The sequence below is a fragment of the Scyliorhinus torazame genome, chromosome 26, assembly GCF_047496885.1.
Source record: "Scyliorhinus torazame isolate Kashiwa2021f chromosome 26, sScyTor2.1, whole genome shotgun sequence".
In the NCBI taxonomy this organism is placed as follows: domain Eukaryota; kingdom Metazoa; phylum Chordata; class Chondrichthyes; order Carcharhiniformes; family Scyliorhinidae; genus Scyliorhinus; species Scyliorhinus torazame.
This window is the reverse complement of record NC_092732.1, coordinates 10,225,561-10,249,872: the sequence shown is the minus strand read 5'-3', so window position 1 is coordinate 10,249,872 and position 24,312 is coordinate 10,225,561.

Here is a 24,312-nt window from a genome sequence, read left to right as displayed (position 1 = left end):
AATGGGACAATTTCCATCCAGATGCCTCGCTATTTCTTCCTTGATGATAGATTCCAGCATCTTCCCTACTACCGAAGTTAAGCTCACTGGCCTATAATTACCCGCTTTCTGCCTACCTTCTTTTTTAAACAGTGGTGTCCCGTTTGCTAATTTCCAATCCGCCGGGACCACCCCAGAGTCTAGTGAATTTTGGTAAATTATCACTAGTGCATTTGCAATTTCCCTAGCCATCTCTTTTAGCACTCTGGGATGCATTCCATAAGGTCAAGGAGACGTGTCTACCTTTAGCCCCATTAGCTTGCCCATCACTACCTCCTTGGTGATAACAGGTCGGCCGACTATGAGGGAGGCCATGTTGGACTTGGTGCTCGGCAACGATCCAGGCCAGGTGTCAGCTGTCTCGGTGGGCGAGCATTTCGGTGTTAGTTACCACAACTCCTTGACCTTTACCATAGTCATGGAGAGGGTAGGAGCGCACAGTGTGGGAAGGAATTTAATTGGGGGGGAGGGGAAACGTTACTGGCATTAGACAGGAGCTGAGGGGCACAATGTGGGAACAATTCTTCTTAGCGAAATGCACAGCAGTCATGTGTGATTTGTTCAAGGAACATTTGCTGCGAGTGCTGAATTGCTTTGTGCCACATCAGACGAGGAAAGAATGGTAAGGTGAAGGAGTCTTGGAAGACAAGAGAAATGGAGCTTCTAATCAAGAGGAAGAAGGAAGCTTACGTAAGATTTAGGAAGCAAAGATCTGACTCTGCTCTCGCCAGGAAGGAACTCAAATATGGACTGAGGAGAGATGGAAAAAAGCCTGGTGGGATGGATTAGGGAAAACCCCAAGGCGTTCGGCACTTATGTGAGAAATAAGATCATGATCAGAGTGAGAGTAGGGCCGATCAGTGATAGTGGAGGGAACTTGTGCCGAGAGACTGAAGAGATGGGGTGGGGGGGGGGCGTAAAGGAATACTTTGCTTCAGTATTCACTAGAGAGAGGGACCTCGTTGCCCATGAGAACAGTGTGAACCAGCTTAATAGACTCGAACAGGTTGATATTAAGAAGGAGGATGTGCTGCGAATTTTGAAAAGCATCAGGATAGATCAGTCCCCTGGGCCTGACGGGATATACCCAAGGTTTCTACGGGACGTTTTTTACACAGAAGGTATTGGGTGCCTGGAACTCGCTACCAGAGGAGGTGTTGGAAGCAGGGACGATACTGACATTTAAGGGGCATCTTGACAAATACATGAATAGGATGGGAATAAAGGGATACGGACCCAGGAAGTGTAGAAGATTGTTGTTTTGTCGGGCAGCATGGTCGGCACGGGCTTGGAGGGCCGAAGGCCCTGTTCCTGTGCTGTACATTTCTATGTTCTTTGTTATAACAATCTATTATCACAGAGTATAATAAATAGTCAAGATGTTCCAAAAGCAACATCATACCTGACAGATTTGATTGAATTATTTCAAAAGGTCTCTGAAACGATAGACTTGATTAGTATGGCAAATGTCAAACTATTTGATTTTCTGAAGGCCATCAGGAAGATTCGACAGAACACTCAAGAGTAGTGCAATTAGGTGACACCGCAGCAGAATAGACAGCAAGCTGAACACACACAGTAAACAGGGAGAGGAGTTAAAGTGATTTAGTCTGATTCGTGGGAGGTTGGAAATGGTATTCCACAAGAATCTGTGGTGTGATCATTCTCCTTCATAATTTACATCAACAATATGGAATCGAGAAACATAATTATAATTACAGATTTTAAGACAAAACAAAATTGAGAGTGACAGTGAATACAGAGGAAGAATACAACTAACAACAGTTACACATTAATCATCATTTCTAAACTGTCAAATTGGGTATTTCAATTGGAATTAATTTCCCGACAGCTCAGTGTCCGCTGCTGGATTTTGATCAGAACAATAAGTCTCCCAATCACTCTTGGAAAACACGTGTCTGAATCGACTGGAGTAGTTTCTGGGTCCAGATTCACAAATCGTTTGAAACAGCAACAGTTTAAACACACCGATAAAAATTGAACGAACATTGGAGTTCATTTCAGGATGAATAAAATGAGAATAATATCACAAAACCAGTTGGAATAGAGCACTGTTGTGGGCTTTATTCAATATCAGCATGGAGGTGACAACTGTTCCAGTTGGGGCAGTTTAATATCAAACAAAAAGAGAGTGAGAAAGAGGGAGGGAGAGAGAGAAAGAGAGAGAGAGTAAGAGAGCGATCCATAGAATAGAGCGGCCGCTCACCAATAACACACATTATTTCAAAATCGAACCAACTTATTTCAGTCAAGTTCCTAACCCACACACAATACAATTCTGCACGGACAAATAGTCCCTGTAATAGATGGATAATTTAATCAGATATTCCACTCTGACAAATATTTCCAGTAATATTTGTTCACTGCTGTTAGATTTCCACTCTTGGTGTGATTTCATTCTTACGCCCACTAAACCTTCCTTCAGGGAGATTGCCTTCACTTAGATCCAATCTATCATTATACAAGCTTCCACTAAATATAATAACTTCATTAAACAGAAATTCCGTGAGTTACAGACAGAGGTTTATTGTCAGTTGACGAATATGAATCAAACCGTCGACGTTTCTAAAGAGATTTGACCAATGAATCATATGATTAATCAGGTGTCTTTATAACAGGGAGCACGAAATCAACATTAGCCATTTTCAGTCACAGTTTAAAATCAGAGTGCCGCTCACTCACAGACTTTCACAACGTCAATGGCGCGTCACTTACCAGGAATACCAACAATAGCAACGATTGGGTAAAATATTTTCTCAGCCACATCAACCGGACGAGGCATTTTCAGTGTGACGTGGTATGTCCCTTCGTGCTGCTGATAGTCTCTCTGTCTTGAATTCTGAGATGTTATATTACCGTAACCTTCACTTTATACCCTGTGGAACCTCCCCAGAGATCTTGAGGTTGCAACATCGTTTAACTCATTTTAAAAAAACATACTAACAAAGAGATTACGACATTCGGTTCAGTGAAAAATAATATAACTTTTTTGAGTGACTGATCACTTGCCAAACACTGCACTGTGTTTATAACATTGATTACGAACGATAACAGAAAGAATGCTGTCCATTCAAAGACCATCAGTCCCATCTGCAGATCTCAAATTATTTCAGTGGTATATATCACTGGCCTGTGACCATTCAGTGATTCAGTTCCAACTGTTGATGTGATTCTCTGGGTAGTTTATCTGCACTTTGGGGTGTAGCTGCATCTTCAACTGTGGCAATTCTGTGATTCAGTTCCAATTGTTAGTCTGTTTCTCTGTGTGGTTTCACTACACTCTGGGATGTAGTTGCCTCTTTAACTGTGACCATTGAGTGATTCAGTTCCAAATGACAGTGTGTTTCTATGGATGGTTCCACTGCACTCTGGGGTGTTGCTGCCTCTTTAACTGTGACTACTCAGTTGTTTGATTCAAGTGGATACAGGATGAGCATAAATAGCACATTTCGTTGATTCGAAAATCTGGAACTATTTCAAGTCCAAAGTAATTGATTCCAAACCAAAATCTGATTCAGCTCCTCAAACAAAGGAAACATTTTGAATGATTGAAACGACAGAAAGCCCAGAGCCTGAAAAAGAGACAAGTACGTCACCTCAAAGCGCTGCAACAAAAAAACATATTCAGCTGTGAAAACCAATACCCCGTCTCTAACATACTGGCCCTCCGCCTCACACTTCTCTGATTGATCTTAATTTGCCATTCCTTGCTCTCTTGCCCAGCTGATCAAGGACCAGCTGTAATTTTTGAGAACCTTCCTTACTACTCACTCTCCACAATACCTCCTATTTTAATTTCGTCGGCAAACTTGCTGATCATGCCTTGTACATTCTCATCCAAATCGGTGATATGGATAATACACATAAAATGAGCCCAGCACTGACACCTGAGGCACACCACTAGTTACATGACTCCAGTCGAACAACCGTCCTTCCACAATTACCATCTGTGTCCGACCCATCGGCCAACTCGATACCCAATTTGCAGGCACTCTCTGGATTCCATGTGACCTAATCTTCCAGAGCAGCCTGCCATGTGGAACGTAATGAAAGGCCTTATTTAAATCCGTATAGGATATGGCTATCGGCCTCACTTATCAACCTTCCTGGTTACTTCATCAAATAACTCTAACAAATTTGTAAGGCATGCTCTCACATGCACAACGCCGCGCTGAATACTCCTAATTAAACCCTGTCTTCCCAATTTCCTGTATATCTTATCCCACAGGATCCTCTCTAGTAACTTACCCATCACAGATGTTAAACTTACCGATCAGTAATGTCCTGATCTTTCTGTGCAGCTGTTCTTAAATAAGGACACAGCATTTGCTACCCTCTAACCTTCGGGTACGTCACCCGTGGATGACGATGATGCAAATATCCCAGCCAAGGCTCCCTCAATTTCATCTCTAGCCTCTCGCACTGTTCTTGGATATACTTTGTCAGGGCCAGGAGGTTAATCCACCTTCATACATTTTAATACTTCCATCACCTCCTCTAGTATAATGCGAAGTGTCCTGACACACTATGGGTGCTAGTGAATGAGCGAATATCCTGACACGAGGGGAATGAGTCGGGTATAATTAAATTGTATACGGGGATTGGATTTATTCTGATACAAAAATATCTTTCTAACGTTTAATTTCAAATGTTTATTTGAAATGAATAATTCATGGCAGACCACGCTGCAGGGCGTGGTCTGCTCTTCTTGCTCCAGGCTGGGGCAGTTCCGGTCCCCAGTGTCAGCATGTGTGCAGCAAGTGTTTCCAGTTTCAGCTCCTGGAAGCTCGAGTGTCAGGGCTGGAGCGGCGGCTGGAGACACTGTGGAGCATCCGCGAGTCGGAGAGTATCGTGGATAGCACGTATAAAGAGATGGTCAGACCGCAGGTTCAGACTCCGTAGACAGGAAGGGAATTGGTGGCCAACAGACAGAGCAAGAGAGCGAGGCAGGTAGTGCCGGAATCTCCTGTGGCCATTCCCTACAGGATAGATATGCCGTTTTGGATACTGTTGAGGGGAAAGGCTTCCAAGGGGAAAATAGCAACAGCAAAACCCGTAGCACCACGGTTGGTTTTGCTGCAGACATGAGGAATTATAAGTGTGACAGTGCAAGAATTATCGGGGGTTCAATTGTATGGGGAATAGACAGGCGTTTCAGTGGCTATAACGAGACTCCAGGATGGTATGATGCCTCCCTGGTGCTAGGGTGAAGGATGCCTCGGAGCGGGTGCAGGACATACTGGAGGGGGAGGGTGAACAGCCAGTGGTCGTGTTAAACATCGGTACAAACGATATAGGTAACGAATGGGATGAGTTCCTAAAGGCAGAATACAGGGAGCGAGTAAAGAAGTTAAGAAAGCGGACTCAAAGGTAGTGATCTCAGGATTACTACCGGTGCCACGTGCTAGTCAGATGAGAAATGACAGGACATTTTGGATGAATACGTCGCTGAAGAGATGGTGTCAGGGAGAGGGTTTCAGATTTCTGGGGCATTGGGACCGGTTCTGGGGAATTTGGGACCTGCACAAACTGGACGGGTTACACCTGGCAGGACTGGAACTGATTTCCGAGGTGGGACATATGCCAGAGCGTTTGGGGAGGGTTTAAACTAAAATGCGAGTGTGGGGGGGGGGGGGGGGGGGAGAACCTATACAAGGAGTCAGAGAAAGAGGGAGCAAGGACAAAAGCTAAAGGTAGAAAAGTTAATAAGAAAAGTGTCAGGAGGAGAAAACAAGGACAAAATTCATACAGGGCAGGAGAGAAAAATATTGGGAGCAAGACAAGCATTGTGAAAAATACAAACTTAAAGGCCCTGTGCCTTAATGCACGGAGCATTTGCAATAACGTGGATGAACTAATCGCGCAGATAGATATAAATGGGTACGATATAATTGGGATTACGGAGACATGGCTCAAGGGTGACCAGGGATGGGAACTGAATGTCCCAGGGTTTTCAGTATTTAGGAAGGAAATTCATAAAAGAAAAGGTGATGGCGTGGCGCTGCAGGATAAGAAGGAAATTAACACAAGAGTGAGACAGGATATCAGCTCTGACAATGTGGAATCTTTATGTATAGAGTTGAGAAATACCAACGGACAAAAACCATTAGTGGGTGTCATATATGGACCGCCAAACAGCACTGGTGAAGTTGGGAATGACATTAAATAAGAAATTAGGGATGCATGTTGGTGATCATGGGTCATTTTAATCTTCAAATAGATTGGGCAAATCAAATTAGCCATACAGCCGTCGAGGATGAATTCCTGAAGTGTATACGGGATGGTTTTCTTGAGCAATATGTGGAGGGACCAACTAGGGAGCAGACCATCTTAGACTGGGCACTATGTAATGAGAAGGGAATTATTGCCAATCTGTCTGGAGGAGATCCCTTGGGAATGAGCGACCATAACATGATAGCATTTTTTATCAAGATGGAGAGTCAAGTAGTTAATTTGGAGACATGGCGCAGAATCTTAATAAAGGGAACAATGAGAATATGAGGCGTGAGTTGGCCCTGATAGATTGAAGAGAGTTTCTTAAAGGGATGAACATAGAACATAGAAAATACAGCACAGAACAGGCCCTTCGGCCCACGATGTTGTGCCGAACGTTTGTCCTAGATTAATCATAGATTATCATTGAATTTACAGTGCAAAAGGAGGCCATTCGGCTCCCTGAGTCTGCACTGGCTCTTGGAAAGAGCACCCCACCCAAACTCAACACCTCCACCCAACGCCAAGGCCAATTTTGGACACTAAGGGCAATTTATCATGGCCAATCCACCTTCCCTGCACATCTTTGGACTGTGGGAGGAAACCGGAGCACCCGGAGGAAACCCACGCAGACACGGGGAGGACGTGCAGACTCCGCACAGACAGTGACCCAAGCTGGAATCGAACCTGGGACCCTGGAGCTGTGAAGCAATTGTGCTATCCAGTGGTTAGACAATGGCAAACATTCAAGGAACGCATGGAGGAACTACAGCAACAGGTCATTCCTGTCTGGCACAAAAGGAAAGCCGGTAAGAAAAATGAATATCGCTTATTGTCACAAGTAGGCTTCAAATGAAGGTACTGTAGAAAGCCCCCAGTCGCCTCATTCAGGCGTCTGTTCGGGGAGGCTGGTACGGGAATTGAACTGTGCTGCTAGCCTGCCTTGGTCTGCTTTAAAGCCGGTGATTTAACCCTGTGTTAAACTAGAAGCGGATCAATCCCCAGGGCTTGCGATTCTGGATCCCAGAGTGCTTAAGGAGATGGCTCTGGAAATAGTGGATGGATTGGTGGTCACCTTCCGAGATTCTTTAGAGTCTGCAACTCTCCCTGCAGATTGGACGGTAACTCAAGTCACTCCGATATTCAAAAAGGGAGGTAGTGAGAAAGCAGGGAATTATGGACCAGTTAGTCTAACATCGGTAGTGGGGGAAATGCTTGAATCCATTATCAAGGACTTTATAGCGGAACATTTAGGAAGCAATGTCCGGATCAATCAGAATCAGCATGGATTTATGAAGGAAAAATGGTGCTTGAAAAATCTGTTGGAATTCCTTGAAGAGGTAACAAGTAAAGTCGACAAGGGGGAGCCTGTCGATGTGGTATATTTGGACTTTCAGAAGGCGTTGACAAAGTCCCGCATAAGAGATTATAGTGCAAAATTAAAGCGCATGGGATTGGGGAAATGTACTGAGGTGGACAGAAGACTGGTTGGCAAAGAGGAAACAAAGAGTAGAGATTAGTGGGTCATTTTTAAATTGGCATGCAGTAACTAGTGGGGTACCACAGTCATCGGTGCTGGGACCCCAGCTATTCACAATATATATAAATGATTTGGATGAGGGAACAAAATGTAACATCTCAAAGTTTGCAGATGATACCAAAATAGTTGGGAGGGTGAATTGGGACGAGGATCCAGGGATACTACCAGCAAGATCTGGACAGGTTGGGCGAGTGGCCAAACCAATGGCAGATGCAGTATAATTTGAATAAGTGTGAGGTTATTCATTTTGGAAGCAAAACAGGAAGGCAGATTATTACCTGAATGGGTGTAAATTGGGAGAGGGGAGTGAGCAGCGGGTCTTGGGTGTCCTTGTGCACTATTCGCTGAAGTTAAGAATGCAGGTGCAGCAGGCGGTGCAGAAGGCTGATGGATGTTGGCCTTCATTGCAAGAGGTTTCGAGTAAAAAAGCAGGAATGTGTTGCTGCAATTGTACAGTGTCTTGGTAGGGCCAGACTTGGAGTAGGGTGTGCCGTTTTAGTCTCCTTCTCTGAGGAAGGATGTTCTTGCTCTCAAGGGAGTGCAGCGAAGGTTTACCAGACTGTTTCCAGGGATGGCGGGTTTGTCATATGAGGAGGCATTGACGAGGTTTGGAATTTTCTCGCTGGATTTCAGAAGAATGAGGGGAAGTCTCATAGAGACTTATAAAATTCTAACAGGACTAGTCAGCGTAAATGCAGGAAAGATGTTACCAATGATAGGTGTGTCCAGAACCAAGGGTCACAGCCTGAGGAGTCAGGATAAACCATTTCGTACAGAGATAAGGAGACACTTCTTCACACAAAGAGTGGTGAGCCTGTGGAATTCATTACCACAGGAAGTAGTTGATGCTAAAACTTTGAATATATTCAAGAGGCGGCTGTGTATAGCATTTGCGGAGAATGGGATCAAAGGCTTTGGGGATAAAGCAGAATTAGGCTATTGAGTTGGATGATCAGCCATGATCGTCATGAATGGCGCAGCAGGCTCGAAGGGCAAAAAGGCCTCCTCATGGTCCTATCTTCTATGAATCTATGTATCTATGTATGCACTCTGACTCTCTCACTGTGGGTGAGTTTGAGTGAGTGAGAATCGTTAAACTTAGGGAGTGAGCCTGGTGCATACACTCTGACTGCCGCACTGTGGGTGAGTGTAAGTGAGTGTGCATCAGGATTCTCGGGGAGCGAGCCTGGTACAACACTCTGACACTTTAAATGTGTGTCAGCCTCCAGACTGTAGGTGATTTAGCCTGCTGCATTGAGTCTGACCTGACTGTGGGTTAGCTTGTTTGACCGCCTTTGCACCAACATGAGGCTACCGTTAGGGCTGAAGTTCGATGTATCCTTTTCCGGTGGTCTGCGTTGCTCGTTTGTGCACGTTTTCACCAACTGGGGCGGCGTGGTCCTTTGTTTAAATGAACAGTTTTGGGTTGATCTGTGTCGCTGCTGTGAGGGGAGGGTGTGTTTCCCTAATCTCTCTCTCTCTCTCTCTTTATCTCTCTCTATCTCTCTCTCTCTCTACTCCCTCTCTCTCTCCCTACCTCTCACCCTCTCTCTCTCCCTCTCCCTCTCTCTCTAATTTTGTAGTGTCCCCACCCTTCCACCTCCTTTAACCTAAGGGGTAGAGTGAACAACAGGTAAGCTCTTTCTTTCTTTTTCTTTATTTATCTAGAGGGGATGGCAGGGAAGGCAGTGCAATGTTCCTCCTGCAGAATGTGTGAGGTGAGGGACGCCGTCAGTGCCCCTGCTGATTTCACCTGTGGGAAGTGCACCCATCTCCAGCTCCTCAGAAAGCGCGTTAGGGAACTGATGCTGGAGCTGGATGAACTTCGGTCATTCGGGAGGCAGAGGTGGTGATAGATAGTAGCTTCAGGGATGTAGTTACTCTGAAGAATCAAGACAGATGGGTGACGGTGAGAGAGGCTGGGAGGAAGCAGTCAGTGAAGGGATCCTCTGTGGTCGTTCCCCTCAGTAACAGGTATACCGTTTTGGATACTGTTGAGGGGGACGACCTACCAGGGGTAAGCCACGGCGAATGGATCTCCAGCACTGAGCACGTCCCTGTGGCTCATAAGGGAAGGAGGGAGAGCAGGGGAGCAATAGAGATTGGGGTCTGGATAGTGAGACGGACAGATAGACGGTTTTGTGGCAGCGAAAGAGACTCATGGATGGGATGTTGCCTCCCGGGTGCCACGGTCCGTGACGTCTCGGACCGTGTTTTCAGAATCCTTAAAGGGGAGCGAGAGCAGTCACAAGTCATGGTACACATCGGTACCAACGACATAGGTAAGTGAACGGACGGCGATTTAAAACAGGAATTTAGGGAGCTAGGGTGGAAGCTGAGAGGCAGGACAAACCATGTTGTCATCTCTGGTGTGTTGCCGGTGCCACGTGCTAGTGAGGTGAGGAACAGGGAGAGAGTGCAGATAAACACGAGGCTGCAGGAATGGTGTAGGAGGGAGAGTTTCTGGTGCCTGGATAATTGGAGCACATTCTGGTGAAGGTGGGACCTGTACAGACAGGACGGTTTGCACCTGAACCAGACGTGTACCAAAATCCTGGGAGGGAAATTTGTTGCGGCTCTTCGGGGGGGGGGTTAAACTAATTTGTCAGGGGGCTGGGAAAGCGAGCTGTAGTCCAGAAGCCAGTGTTGAGAGCGATGAGGTACTGATGAGGGTATCAAGGTCGCAGGAGTGTACCGGCAGACAGAAACGTGGGTTGAAGTGTGTCTACTTCAATGCAAGGAGCATCCGGAATAAGGTAGGTGAACGTGGAGCGTGGAGTGGTACTTGGGACTACGATGTTGTGGCCATGACTGAGACATGGGTAGAACGGGGACAGGAATTGTTGTTGGAAGTTCCGGGGTATAGATGTTTCAGTAAGAGTCGGGAAGGTGGTAAAAGAGGTGGAGGAGTTGCATTGTTAATCAAGGATAGTTTAACAGCTGCAGAAAGGCAGTTTGAAAGGGATCTGTCTACTGAGGTAATATCGGCCGAAGTTAGAAATAGGAAAGGAGCGGTCACATTGTTACGAGTTTTCTACAGGCCCCCAAATAGTAGTAGAGATGTGATGGAAGAAATTGCAAAATAGATTATGGATAGGTGTGGAGGTCTCAGGGCAGTTGTCATGGGTGACTTTAATTTTCCAAATATAGATTGGAACCTCTATAGGTCGAACAGTTCGGATGGGGCAGTTTTAGTCCAGAGTGTGCAGGAGAGTTTCCTGACACAATATGTAGATAGGCCGACAAGAGGAGGGCGGGGGGGGGGGGGGGCACATCGGATTTGGTACTGGGTAATGAACCGGGCAGAATGATTGATTTGTTTGTGGGAGAGCAATTTGGAGATAGTGACCACAATTCGGTGTCTTTCACTGTTGCAATGGAAAGGGATAGGGCCATACGGCAGAGCAAGGTTTACAATTGGAGAGGGGTAATTATGATGCGATTAGGCATGAATTAGGGAGCATCAGATGGCAACAGAAACTGTCAGGGAAAGGCACAAATGAAAAGTGTGTTCAGGGAACAAACACTGCGTGTCCTTGATAGGCATGTTCCTGCCAGGCAGGGAGGAAATGGCCGTGTGAGGGAACCATGGTTCACAAAAGTGGTTGAATGTCTTGTCATGAGGAAAAAGGAAGAGTATGTAAGGATATAAAAACAAGGTTCCGTAGGGTCGCTTGAGGGTTACAAGGTAGCAAGAAATGAGCTGAGAAAATGCCTTCGGCGAGCTAGGAGGGGGCATGAGAAGTAATTGGCGGGTCGGATCAAGGAAAACCCCAAGGCTTTTTACTCTTATGTGAGAAATAAAAGAATGACCAGAGTGAGGGTAGGGCCGGTCAAAGACAGTAGTGGGAACTTGTGCATTAATTCAGAAGAAATAGGAGAGGCGTTGAATGAATACTTTTCTTCAGTTTTCACAAAGGAGAGGGGCCATGTTTTTGAGGATGAGAGTTTGATTCAGGCGGGTAGGCTGGAGGAGGTAGATGTTCTGAGGAAGGATGTATTACCAATTTTGAAAAACTTGAGGGTCGACAAGTCCCCTGGGCCAGAGGGGATATATCCAAGGATTATTTGGAAGGCAAGGGATGAGATTGCAGAGCCTTTGGCTTTGATCTTTGGTTCCTCGCTGTCCACGGGGTTAGTGCCAGAGGACATTCCTATGTTCAAGAAAGGGAATAGGAATGACCCTGGTAATTATAGGCCAATTAGTTTTACTTCGATGGTAATTAATATAATGGAAACGGTCCTGAAGGATAGTATTTATGACCATTTGGAAAGATGCAGCTTAATCAGGGATCGTCAACACGGATTTGTGAAGTGTAAATCTTGACTCACAAATTTGATTGAATTTTTTGTGGAGGTAACTAAGTGTATAGATGAAGATAGAGCAGTTGATGTCGTATACGTTTGATAAGGTAAGGCGTTTAATATGGTTCCCCATGGTCGGCTCATGAAGAAAGCAAGGAGGTGTGGGATAGAGGGAAATTTGGCCAATTGAATAAGTAACTGGCTATCACATAGAAGATAGAGGGTGGTGGTGGATGGAAAATTTTCAGACTGGAGACCAGTTACCAGCCATGTACCACAGGAATCAGTGATGGGTCCTCTGCTATTTGTGATTTTTATCAATGACTTGGAGGAGGGGGCTGAAAGGTGGGTCAGTAAATTTGCTGATGACACTAAGATTGGTGGAGTAGTGGTTGAGGTGGAGGGCTGTTGTAGGCTGCAAAGAGATATTGATAGGATGCAGAGCTGGGCCGAAAAATGGCAGATGGAGTTTAACCCTGATAAGTGCGAGGTGATTCATTTTGTTAGAACAATTTGAATGCGGATTGCAGGGTCAACGGCAGGGTTCTGCGGAATGTGGAACAGTGAGATCTTGGGGTTAATGTCCACATATCTCTGAATGTTGCCACTCAAGTGCATAGAGCCGTGAAGAAGGCTTATCGTGTGTTCGCGTTTATTAGCAGGGTGCTTGAGTTTAAGAGCAGCGGGGTTATGCTGGAACTATACATGACCCTGGTGAGACCGCATTTGGAGTATTGTGTACAGTTCTGGTCACCTCATTATAGGAAGGATGTGGAAGCATTGGAAGGGTGAAAGGGAGATTTACCAGGATGCTGCCTGTTTTGCAGGATAGGTCTTATGAGGAAAGGATGAGGGAGCTACGGCTTTTCCCTTTGGAGCTGACGAGGATGAGAGGCGACATAATAGAGGTTTATACGATAATGAGGGGGATAGATAGAGTGGACGTTCAGAGACTATTTCCTCTGGTGGATGTAGCTGTTACAATGGGGCATAACCATAAGATTCAGGGTGGGAGATGAAGGAAGGATGTCCGACGTAGGTTCTTTACTCAGAGAGTGGTTAGGGTGTGGAATGGACTGCATCCTGTGAGAGTGGAGTCGGACAGTTTAGGAACTTCCTGGCGGTTATTGGATAGGCACATGGGGCACACGAGAATGACAGGGAGTGGGATAGCTTGATCTTGGTTTCGGACAATGCTCGGCACAACATCGAGGGCCGTAGGGCATGTTCTGTGCTGTACTGTTCTATGTTCTATGTTCTACCTCTCTCTATCTCTCTCCCTCTCTCTCTGCTCCCTCTCCCTCTCTCTTCCCCTCTCTCTCTGTTCCCCCTCTCTCCCTATCTCTCTCTCTCTCTCTCTGTCTCTCCCTCCCTCTCTATCTCTCTCTCTCACTCTCTCTCGCTCTCTGTTTTCTCCCTCTCATTCTCTGTCTCTCTCTCCCTCTCTGTCTCTCTCTCTCTCCCTATCTCTATCTCCCTCTCTCTCTCACTCTTTCTCTGTCTCTCCCTATCTCTCTCTCCCAGTCTCTCTCTCTCTTTCTCCCCATCTCTCACTCTCTCTTTCTCTCACTCTCTCTCGCTCTCTGTCTCTCTCTTTCTCTCCCTCTGTCTCCCTCTCCCTCTGTATCGTTCTCTCTCCCACTCTCACTCTCTCTCTGCCTCTCTCTCTCTCTCTCTCACTCACTCAATCTCTCTCTCTCCCTCTCTCTCTCACACTCAGCTGTGTGCTGTACCAGTGGTCTCTACTACTCGTCTGGGCACCTTTCCGCCGACGGGCGGTTACCGATTGGGCCGGGGAAGATTCGGAGGGGTGTGGTGGTCGGGGTGTGCTGGCTTGAGAGCTGCTGGATATTTTGTGGGGTGATTTTTAGTAAACTACTGATTTCTGCCACTGTTGTTTCGCATATTGCTCATTGTTTTTTATTTTTCACTTGTCAAACAACTCAAATATACACGCAGTCTATATTTTCCTGAACTTCTTCAGCTTCTGTATGTGGCCCTGCTTCCGGAACTTTTGTGTTATTCTGTAGGCTGGTTGCCCTTTTGCCGACTTTGTAGCCGGGAGTATGGCAAATGAGAAAGGGGCTACGACCGATTGGATGGAAGGGGAGAGGAGCCCGTTGCTGTTGCCAGTTGTTTGCAGTAAAGAGAGGATAGAGTCTGCCTGTCTGCTGCTGTCACGCCTGGGACACGTACTTGTTACTGCTGCCTTTCTACTTATCGGCTGGGAGTGAACACGGGGCGGATTTTGGTTAACCTGTTGGCAAGTTGAAAGTGCAGGTTTCAGACTGGACGGTGTCTGGAGACCAGATGTGGAACTGTGAGAGCAACAGGGTGGTGGTCCAGTTCGCTACGTGGACTGTGTGTACTGATGTTGGTTTTGTGTTATTGTTGGGGGGTTACATGGTTGTTATTGTATTTCGGAAGGATAATAATAATCTTTTATTGTCACAAGTAGGAAGTTACTTTGATAAGCGCCGAGTCGCCATATTTCGGCGGCTGTTCGGGTAAGCCAGTACGCGACACTGTGCAGCTGGAAGGGTGGTTCTTCAGCCTCCATGTGTCCCAGAAATGATGGCGACCGGCCTGATTCCTGGAAACGACTTCTTCACGGGAACTCCAGGAGCCTCATCCCTGGTCCTGGCACAGCGCTCGATGCGGGCAGCCGCCGTCGGAGATTGTTGGCTGGGAGGATTGCCCCCGGTCGCTTTGGGTCAAATCTCGTTGGCGATTCCGCGACCTGCAATGGATCCCAACATGCTATGAACATGGTTTTTAATTTCCAGTCCGCCTGCGGTGGTCCCGCCGGCGTATGATGTTGAGGACCGCCATGTGCTGGAGTCCGTGGAGCCCACGTTGAGCTCTGTCCCGGGAATAAGCCAAGGTGAAGGAGGGAATAAACTGTAATGAAGGTGCAACCCCTATAGGGTTAATAGGGGGTATTAACAGACAGACAGATAGACGGTCAGAGAGAGAGAGGCGGGCAGACAGAGAGGCAGACAGATACAGAGAGCGAGATACAGACAGAGTTAGAGATAGATAGAGACAGAGGCAGACAGATCGGCAAAGAGACAGACAGAGAGAGAGAGAGAGAGAAAGAGAGAGACAGAGAGAAACAGATAAACAGAGAGAGTGGGCGAACAAACGTTCTTAGAATTGTGGAGAGCCTAGCACAGGATATCGAAAAATATTGACCGGTTGGACACATGGGCGGACAAATAGCAGGTGGAGTTTAATCCGGACAAATGTGAGGTTATGCATTTTCGAGGGTGTGATATACAGTAAATACAGATCCCGTAGGAGTATTCATAGGCAGAGGGATGTGGATGTACAAGTCCACGGACTACTGACCGTAGCAACGCAGGTGGATACAGTCGTCATTAAGGCACATGGCATGCTTGCATTTATCAGTCGGGGCATTCTGGATACAAATTAGCAAGTCATGATGCAGCTGTACAGAAAGTTAGTTCCGCCACACTTCGAATATAGTGTTAAATTCTGGGCCCACAGCAGCAAATGGTTTTAGAACATAGAACATGGAACTTTAGAGCGCAGTACAGGCTCTTCGGTCCTCGATGTTGGGCCGACCTGTGAAACCACTCTAAAGCCCATCTACTCTACTCCCTTATCATCCATATGTTTATCCAATGACCATTTAAATGCCCTTAATATTGGCGAGTCCGTTACTGTTGCGGGCAGAGCATTCCGCGCCCTTACTACTCTCTGAGTAAAGAACCTACCTCTGACATCTGTCCTATATCTATCTCCCCTCAATTTAAAGCTATGTCCCCTCGTGCCTGACATCACCATCCGAGGAAAAAGGCTCTCACTGTCCACTCTATCTAATCATCTGATCATCTTGTATGCCTCAATTAAGTCACCTCTTAACCTTCTTCTCTCGAGCGAAAACAGCCTCAAGTCCCTCAGCCTTCCCTCATAAGATCTTCCCTCCATACCAGGAAACATTCTGGTAAATCTCCTCTGCACCCTTTCCAATACTTCCACATCCTTCTTATAATGCGGCGAACAGAACTGCACATAATACTCCAAATGCGGCCGCACCAGAGTTTTGTACAGCTGCAACATGACCTAATGGCTCCGTTTTGGAGGCATTGTTGCGGATGCAGAAAAGATTTACCAGTATGTTGCCTGGTTTGGTGGATCTGGGCTAAGAGGAGAGTTTGGATAAACTCACGAGAACGACAGAGGTTGAAGGGCGTCCTAACAGAAGTTTACAAAATTATGAGATATTCGGGTTAAGGTTCGGGAATAGAGTGGATAGTCAGAAGCGTTTTCCCAGGGTGGAACGTGGAATTACTGGAGGACATAGGTTTAAGGAGTGAGGGGAAAAGTTTAGAGGTGATGTGCGAGGCAAGTTCTTACACAGAGGCTAGTGGGCCAGGAACTCGCTGCCCGGGAGGTGACGGAAACACGTATGACAGCGGTGTTTAATCATCGTCCTGACATAGAACAAAGAACAAAGAACAAAAAAAAGGTAGAGCACAGGAATAAATCCTATCCCTCAGGACCCTTTCGAATAATTTACCTATGACCAAAGTGAGACTAACAGGCCTATAATTCCCAGGGTTACATCTATGCCATTTCTTGAACAAGGGGACAACATTCGCCTCTCTCCAGTCTTCTAACACTATTCCTGTAGACAGTGAGGACATACAGATCAAAGCCAAAGGCTCTGCAATCTCATCACTCGTCTGCAAAAGAATCGTAGGATATAGCCCATCAGGTCCAGTGATCGTATCTATCCTCAGGCTTCTCAGAATCTCTAACACATCTTCCTTCCGAATATCTACCTCCTCCAGCATAACAGCCTGTATTCTCACAATTCTCCTCAACAACATGGCCCCTCTCCTTTGTTAACACTGAAGAAAAGTATTCATTTAGGGCCTCTCCTTATCTTCAGACTCCATGCACACGTCCCCACTACTGTCCTTGACCGGCCCTAACTTCACCTTGGTCATTCTTTTATTCCTCACATAAAAAGCCTTGATCCTACCCGCCTAGGACTTCTCATGCCCCTTCCAAACTCCCCTAAATCCTTTCTTGAGCTCCTTCCTAGCTATCTTGCATCCCCCAAGTGCACGAACTGAACCTTGTTTTCTCAACCTTACATAAGCCCCCTTCTTCCTCTTGACAAGGCATGCTCTTTTGCAAGCCATGCTTCCCTCACTCGACCATTTCCTCCCTGCCTGACAGGGACATACATATCAAGGACACGCAATACTTGCTCCTTGATCAAGCTTCACATCTCAATTGTGCCTATCCCTGACATTTCCTGTTTACATCTTATGCTCCCCAATTCTTGTCTAATCGCATCGTAATTACCCTTCCCCCAATTATAAAGTTTGCCCTGTCGTACTTTCCAGTCCCTCCCATTGCTATAGCAAAAGTCATCGAATTGTGGTCACTATCTCCAAAGAGCTCTCCCGCAACCGAATCTAACACTTGGCCTGGTTCATTACCCAGTACCAAATCCAATGCGGCCCCGCCTCTTGCCATTCTATCCTTATATTGTGTAAGGAAACCCTCCTGCACACACGGGATAAATACAGCCCCATCCAAACTATTCAAATTATAGTGGTTGTAATCAATATTTAGAAAGGTAAAGTCACCCATAACAACTACCCTGTGACTACCGCAACTATCCAAATAGTGCATCATCTGCAGGTTTAAAGTGGCCTCAGCCAATCAGAGGCCGCTTGTATTGCCTGCCAATACCGTGCAGTTACTGGATAAAGGCAAATTACTGCGGATGGTAGAATATGAAACCAAAGTGAAAATGCAGGAAAATCTCTGCAGGTCTGGCAGCATCTGTAGGGCGAGAAAGGAGCTACCGTTTCTAGTCCAGCTTTGATAACGGGTCATCTGGACTCGAAACGTTAGCTCTTTTCTCTCCCTACAGATGCTGACAGACCTGCTAAGATTTTCCAGCATTTTCTCTTTGGAGAAAAGAGAAGCTATGAGGAGCGATTGAATAAACTCGGTTTGTTCTCACTGGAACGAAGGAGGTTGAGGGGCGACCTGATAGAGGTATACAAAATTATGAGGGGCATAGACAGAGTGGATAGTCAGAGGCTTTTCCCCAGGGTAGAGGGGTCAATTACTAGGGGGCATAGGTTTAAGGTGAGAGGGGCAAGGTTTAGAGTAGATGTACGAGGCAAGTGTTTTACGCAGAGGGTAATGGGTGCCTGGAACTCGCTACCGGAGGAGGTAGTGGAAGCAGGGACGATAGGGACATTTAAGGGGCATCTTGACAAATATATGAATAGGATGGGAATAGAAGGATACGGACCCAGGAAGTGTAAAAGATTGTAGTTTAGTCGGGCAGTATGGTCGGCACGGGCTTGGAGGGCCGAAGGGCCTGTTCCTGTGCTGTACATTTCTTTGTTCTTTGTTCTTGGATACCGTGCAGCTAATCCGGAGCAAGAACGTCTGACTCACAGCCGCGTGAGCCAATCAGATAACTTGGGAAACTGACTGCCAGAACGTTCCACTAATCAGAGACTCCGCTTTCAGACTGAGCTCTGTCTGGTGGGACTCCTCGCAGGGCTGACTGCGGGAGCACAGGCGGACATGTCTGCGGATGGGCACTGGCAGGACCGACTGGAGAGTGGCACTGGCAGGCTGAATGGCGGAGCACTGGCAGGGCTGCCTGGGGAAGCAATTACAGAGCTGTCTGGAGAAGGGGCACTGGCAGGGCAGATTGTGCTGGGCATTGGCAAGGTGGTTGTGGGGCGTACTGACTGGACTGGTTGGGATAGGGTGCGCACTCTCAGTGCTGGCTGGGTGCACTGCCAAGATTGGCTGTGGGGGCACTGGCAAGGCTAGGTGGGGCACTGGCAGGGCTGACAGTGATGGGGAGTAGCAGGGATGGTTGGGGGGGGGGGTCACTGGCAGGCTGGCTGGGGAGGAGCACTGCCGACCACCTCCCTCTGGATGCACGCCACCTCAGCCTGTGACTGAGGCAACTCCCTCTGGGTGCATGCCACCTCAGCCCGTGGCTGTGCCACCTCCCTCTGGATGCGCGCCACCTCAGCCAGTGGCTGCGCCACCTCCCTCAGGGTGTGCGCCAACTCAGACAGTGACTGCGCCATCTTCCTCTGGGTGTGTGCCACCTCATCCAGTGACTGCACCAACACCCTCTGAGTCTGCGCTACCTCAGCCAGCGACTGTTCCACCTCCCTCTGAGTGTGCTCCAGCTCAGCCAGAGACTGTGCCACGTCCCTCTGTAACAGGCTCATTGCCGCAAAGGCCTGGTCAATTCAGCCGACGTCCTCATCCATGATCCGCTGTGATTTGTGGTCGGGATCGTGGGGGCACCAGAGGGGCCCGACTCATCACCAGGTAATTCTGCAACAACAATATAAAAAGCATGTTTGGATCTAGAGTGGGGGTGGTGGATGGAAGAGAGTGAGTGGGGGCTGGAGAGTATGGTGGGGGGTGGCAGTGAGGGAGTGATGTTGGTGAAGGTGAGTTGGGTGAGGTGGTGGTGTGGTGGGACGCTGCGGGGTGGTGTCACATTAGATCCCACCATTCCGCGGGTACTCACTTGGTCCCCCGAGGCCAATATTCCCGTCGGCGACTGCGCTCTCTCCGGGCCCCGACCAGGCCCAGGACCCTCCGCTCTGCCAGAGTAAGGGGCCACATGTCCGTAGGTCCCCCTCCGTTTTTCCCCCCTCCTACGGTAGTTGGGGGCTGCGTTCTCCTGGAGCCCCCCCCCCCGGGTAGAATACACAGAGTTAGGCTGTCGGACTCATACCGGCTGTCGGTGCTGCCATGTGGTGCAGGGTGGGGTGCGGGTGCAGTGGGGTCCCGCACAGTCCAGGTGGATGAAGGCGGAGTAACTGGTTTCTGGGGCTTCGGTTGGTGCCAGAGGCACTGTGCTGCCAACTCACCCTGGCCGCTGTGAAGAGGTTGTGCTCTTCCCTGCAGCATCGCTGGCCGCTCCAGACGGGATGGCCCACGGCGCTCACCATGTCTGCCACTTGCGCAAAGGCCCGGTGTACGACAGCTGGTGGCAGCCTCCTTCCCATCCTTGCGTACTGGGTGGCCGAATCTCCTACACTGCGTCCAGCAGGGTCTCGATCTCGGCGTTGCTCATCCTGGATGCCGCTCTCCGTGCTGCCACCTTGTTGACTGGGATGAGTGCTTTTGGGGAGTTGAGTTCTTCAATGCGGCTTTGTCAACGGGAGGTCATTCATGTCTCAGAAATCTATTAGACGGTTTTGCGGAGGTAATAAGGAAGCCAGACAAAGAAGAACCAGTGGACGTGATTTATTTTCATTTCCAGGAGGCCTTTGACAGGTGTCGCATAGGAGACCGTGATATAAGTTGAGAGTCCCTGGTGTTAAGGGTAAGAGCCTGTCATGGATTGGGGATTGGCTGATTGGCAGAAGGTAGAGAGTGGGAATAATGGGGTATTTTTCAGTAAGGCAGCCTGTGACTCCTGGTGTGCCTCAGGGGTCTCTGCTGGGACCAAAACTTTTCAAAATATACATTAATGATCTGGCAGGAGGAACTGAAGTTACTGTTGCTAATTTTGCAGACGATACGAAGGTCGATAAAGGGACAGGTAGTATTGAGGAAGCAAGGGTGCTGCCGAAGGAGTTGGACAGGCGAGGAGAGTGGGCAAATAAATGCCAGATGGAATACATAGATTCATATAGATTGGGGCTGTTTAGCACAGGACTAAATCGCTGGCTTTGAAAGCAGACCAAGGCAGGCCAGCAGCACGGTTCAATTCCCGTACCAGCCTCCCTGAACATGCACCGGAATGTGGCGACTAGGGGCTTTTCACAGTAACTTCATTGAAGCCTACTTGTGTCAATAAGCGGTTTTCATTTTAGAGAGACAGTGGCATAATGGTATTATCACTGGACTAGTAATTCAGACACACAGTGTAATGCTCTGGAGGCCTCGGTTCGAATCCCACCACAGCAGATCATGAAATTTGAATTCAATAAATATCTGGAATTAAAATCTATGCCTTTGGATTTCGGCGGCAGCGGTGCGCAGGGGCCTTCTTGGAGGTGAGTAGTGTATTTAAAAGCCTTGCCATTACAGGAGCAGCCCTTTGGATTTCGGCGGCAGCGGTGCGCAGGGGCCTTCTTAGAGGTGAGTAGTGTATTTAAAAGCCTGACCTTTACAGGAGCAGCCCTTTGGATTTCGGCGGCAGCGGTGCGCAGGGGCCTTCTTGGAGGTGAGTAGTGTATTTAAAAGCCTTACCTTTACAGGAGCAGCCCTTTGGATTTCGGCGGCAGCGGTGCGCAGGGGCCTTCTGGGAGGTGAGTAGTGTATTTAAAAGCCTTACCTTTACAGGAGCAGCCCTTTGGATTTCGGCGGCAGCGGTGCGCAGGGGCCTTCTGGGAGGTGAGTAGTGTATTTAAAATCCTTACCTTTACAGGAGCAGCCCTTTGGATTTCGGTGGCAGCGGTGCGCAGGGGCCTTCTTGGAGGTGAGTACTTACTTTAAAAAGCCTTACCTTTACAGGAGCAGCCCTTTGGATTTCGGCGACAGCGGTGCGCAGGGGCCTTCTTGGAGGTGAGTAGTGTATTTAAAAGCCTTACCTTTACAGGAGCAGCCCTTTGGATTTCGGCGGCAGCGGTGCGCAGGGGCCTTCTTGGAGGTGAGTACTTACTTTAAAAAGCCTTACCTTTACAGGAGCAGCCCTTTGGATTTCGGCGGCAGGGGTGCGCAGGGGCCTTCTTGGAGGTGAGTACTTACTTTAAAAAGCCTTACCTTTACAGGAGTAGCCCTTTGGATTTCGGCGGCAGTGGTGCGCAGGGGCCTTCTGGGAGGTGAGTACTTACTTTGAAAAGCCTTACCTTTAAAGGAGCAGCCCTTTGGATTTCGGCGTCAGCGGTGCGCAGGGGCCTTCTTGGAGGTGAGTAGTGTATTTAAAAGCCTTACCTTTACAGGAGCAGCCCTTTGGATTTCGGCGGCAGCGGTGCGCAGGGGCCTTCTTGGAGGTGAGTACTTACTTTAATAAGCCTTGCCTTTACAGGAGCAGCCCTTTGGATTTCGGCGGCAGCGGTGCGCAGGGGCCTTCTTGGAGGTGAGTACTTACTTTAATAAGCCTTGCCTTTACAGGAGCAGCCCTTTGGATTTCGGCGGCAGCGGTGCGCAGGGGCCTTCTGGGAGGTGAGTACTTACTTTAAAAAGCCTTGCCTTTACAGGAGCAGCCCTTTGGATTTCGGCGGCAGCGGTGCGCAGGGGCCTTCTGGGAGGTGAGTACTTACTTTAAAAAGCCTTGCCTTTACAGGAGCAGCCCTTTGGATTTCGGCGGCAGCGGTGCGCAGGGGCCTTCTTGGAGGTGAGTACTTACTTTAAAAAGCCTTACCTTTACAGGAGCAGCCCTTTGGATTTCGGTGGCAGCGGTGCGCAGGGGCCTTCTTGGAGGTGAGTACTTACTTTAAAAAGCCTTACCTTTACAGGAGTAGCCCTTTGGATTTCGGCGGCAGTGGTGCGCAGGGGCCTTCTGGGAGGTGAGTACTTACTTTGAAAAGCCTTACCTTTAAAGGAGCAGCCCTTTGGATTTCGGCGTCAGCGGTGCGCAGGGGCCTTCTTGGAGGTGAGTAGTGTATTTAAAAGCCTTACCTTTACAGGAGCAGCCCTTTGGATTTCGGCGGCAGCGGTGCGCAGGGGCCTTCTTGGAGGTGAGTAGTGTATTTAAAAGCCTTACCTTTACAGGAGCAGCCCTTTGGATTTCGGCGGCAGCGGTGCGCAGGGGCCTTCTGGGAGGTGAGTACTTACTTTAAAAAGCCTTGCCTTTACAGGAGCAGCCCTTTGGATTTCGGCGGCAGCTGTGCGCAGGGGCCTTCTTGGAGGTGAGTAGTGTATTTAAAAGGCTTACCTTTACAGGAGCAGCCCTTTGGATTTCGGCGGCAGCGGTGCGCAGGGGCCTTCTGGGAGGTGAGTACTTACTTTAAACAGCCTTACCTTTACAGGAGCAGCCCTTGGATTCCGGCGGCAGCGGTGCGCAGGGGACTTCTGGGAGGTGAGTACTTACTTTAAAAAGCCTTGCCTTTACAGGAGCCGCACTTTGGATTTCGGCGGCAGCTGTGCGCAGGGGCCTTCTTGGAGGTGAGTAGTGTATTTAAAAGCCTTACCTTTACAGGAGCAGCCCTTTGGATTTCGGCGGCAGCGGTGCGCAGGGGCCTTCTTGGAGGTGAGTAGTGTATTTAAAAGCCTTACCTTTACAGGAGCAGCCCTTTGGATTTCGGCGGCAGCGGTGCGCAAGGGCCTTCTTGGAGGTGAGTAGTGTATTTAAAAGCCTTACCTTTACAGGAGCAGCCCTTTGGATTTCGGCGGCAGCGGTGCGCAGGGGCCTTCTGGGAGGTGAGTACTTACTTTAAAAAGCCTTGCCTTTACAGGAGCAGCCCTTTGGATTTCGGCGGCAGCGGTGCGCAGGGGCCTTCTTGGAGGTGAGTAGTGTATTTAAAAGCCTTACCTTTACAGGATCAACCCTTTGGATTTCGGCGGCAGCGGTGCGCAGGGGCCTTCTGGGAGGTGAGTACTTACTTTAAAAAGCCTTGCCTTTGCAGGAGCAGCCCTTTGGATTTCGGCGGCAGCGGTGCGCAGGGGCCTTCTGGGAGGTGAGTACTTACTTTAAAAAGCTTTGCCTTTACAGGAGCAGCACTTTGGATTTCGGCGGCAGCGGTGCGCAGGGGCCTTCTTGGAGGTGAGTAGTGTATTTATAAGCCTTACCTTTACAGGAGCAGCCCTTTGGATTTCGGCGGCAGCGGTGCGCAGGGGCCTTCTGGGAGGTGAGTACTTACTTTAAAAAGCCTTGCCTTTACAGGAGCAGCCCTTTGGATTTCGGCGGCAGCGGTGCGCAGGGGCCTTCTTGGAGGTGAGTAGTGTATTTAAAAGCCTTAGCTTTACAGGAGCAGCCCTTTGGATTTCGGCGGCAGCGGTGCGCAAGGGCCTTCTTGGAGGTGAGTACTTACTTTAAAAAGCCTTGCCTTTACAGGAGCAGCCCTTTGGATTTCGGCGGCAGCGGTGCGCAGGGGCCTTCTTGGAGGTGAGTACTTACTTTAAAAAGCATTGCCTTTACAGGAGCAGCCCTTTGGATTTCGGCGGCAGCGGTGCGCAGGGGCCTTCTGGGAGGTGAGTACTTACTTTAAAAAGCTTTGCCTTTACAGGAGCAGCCCTTTGGATTTCGACGGCAGCGGTGC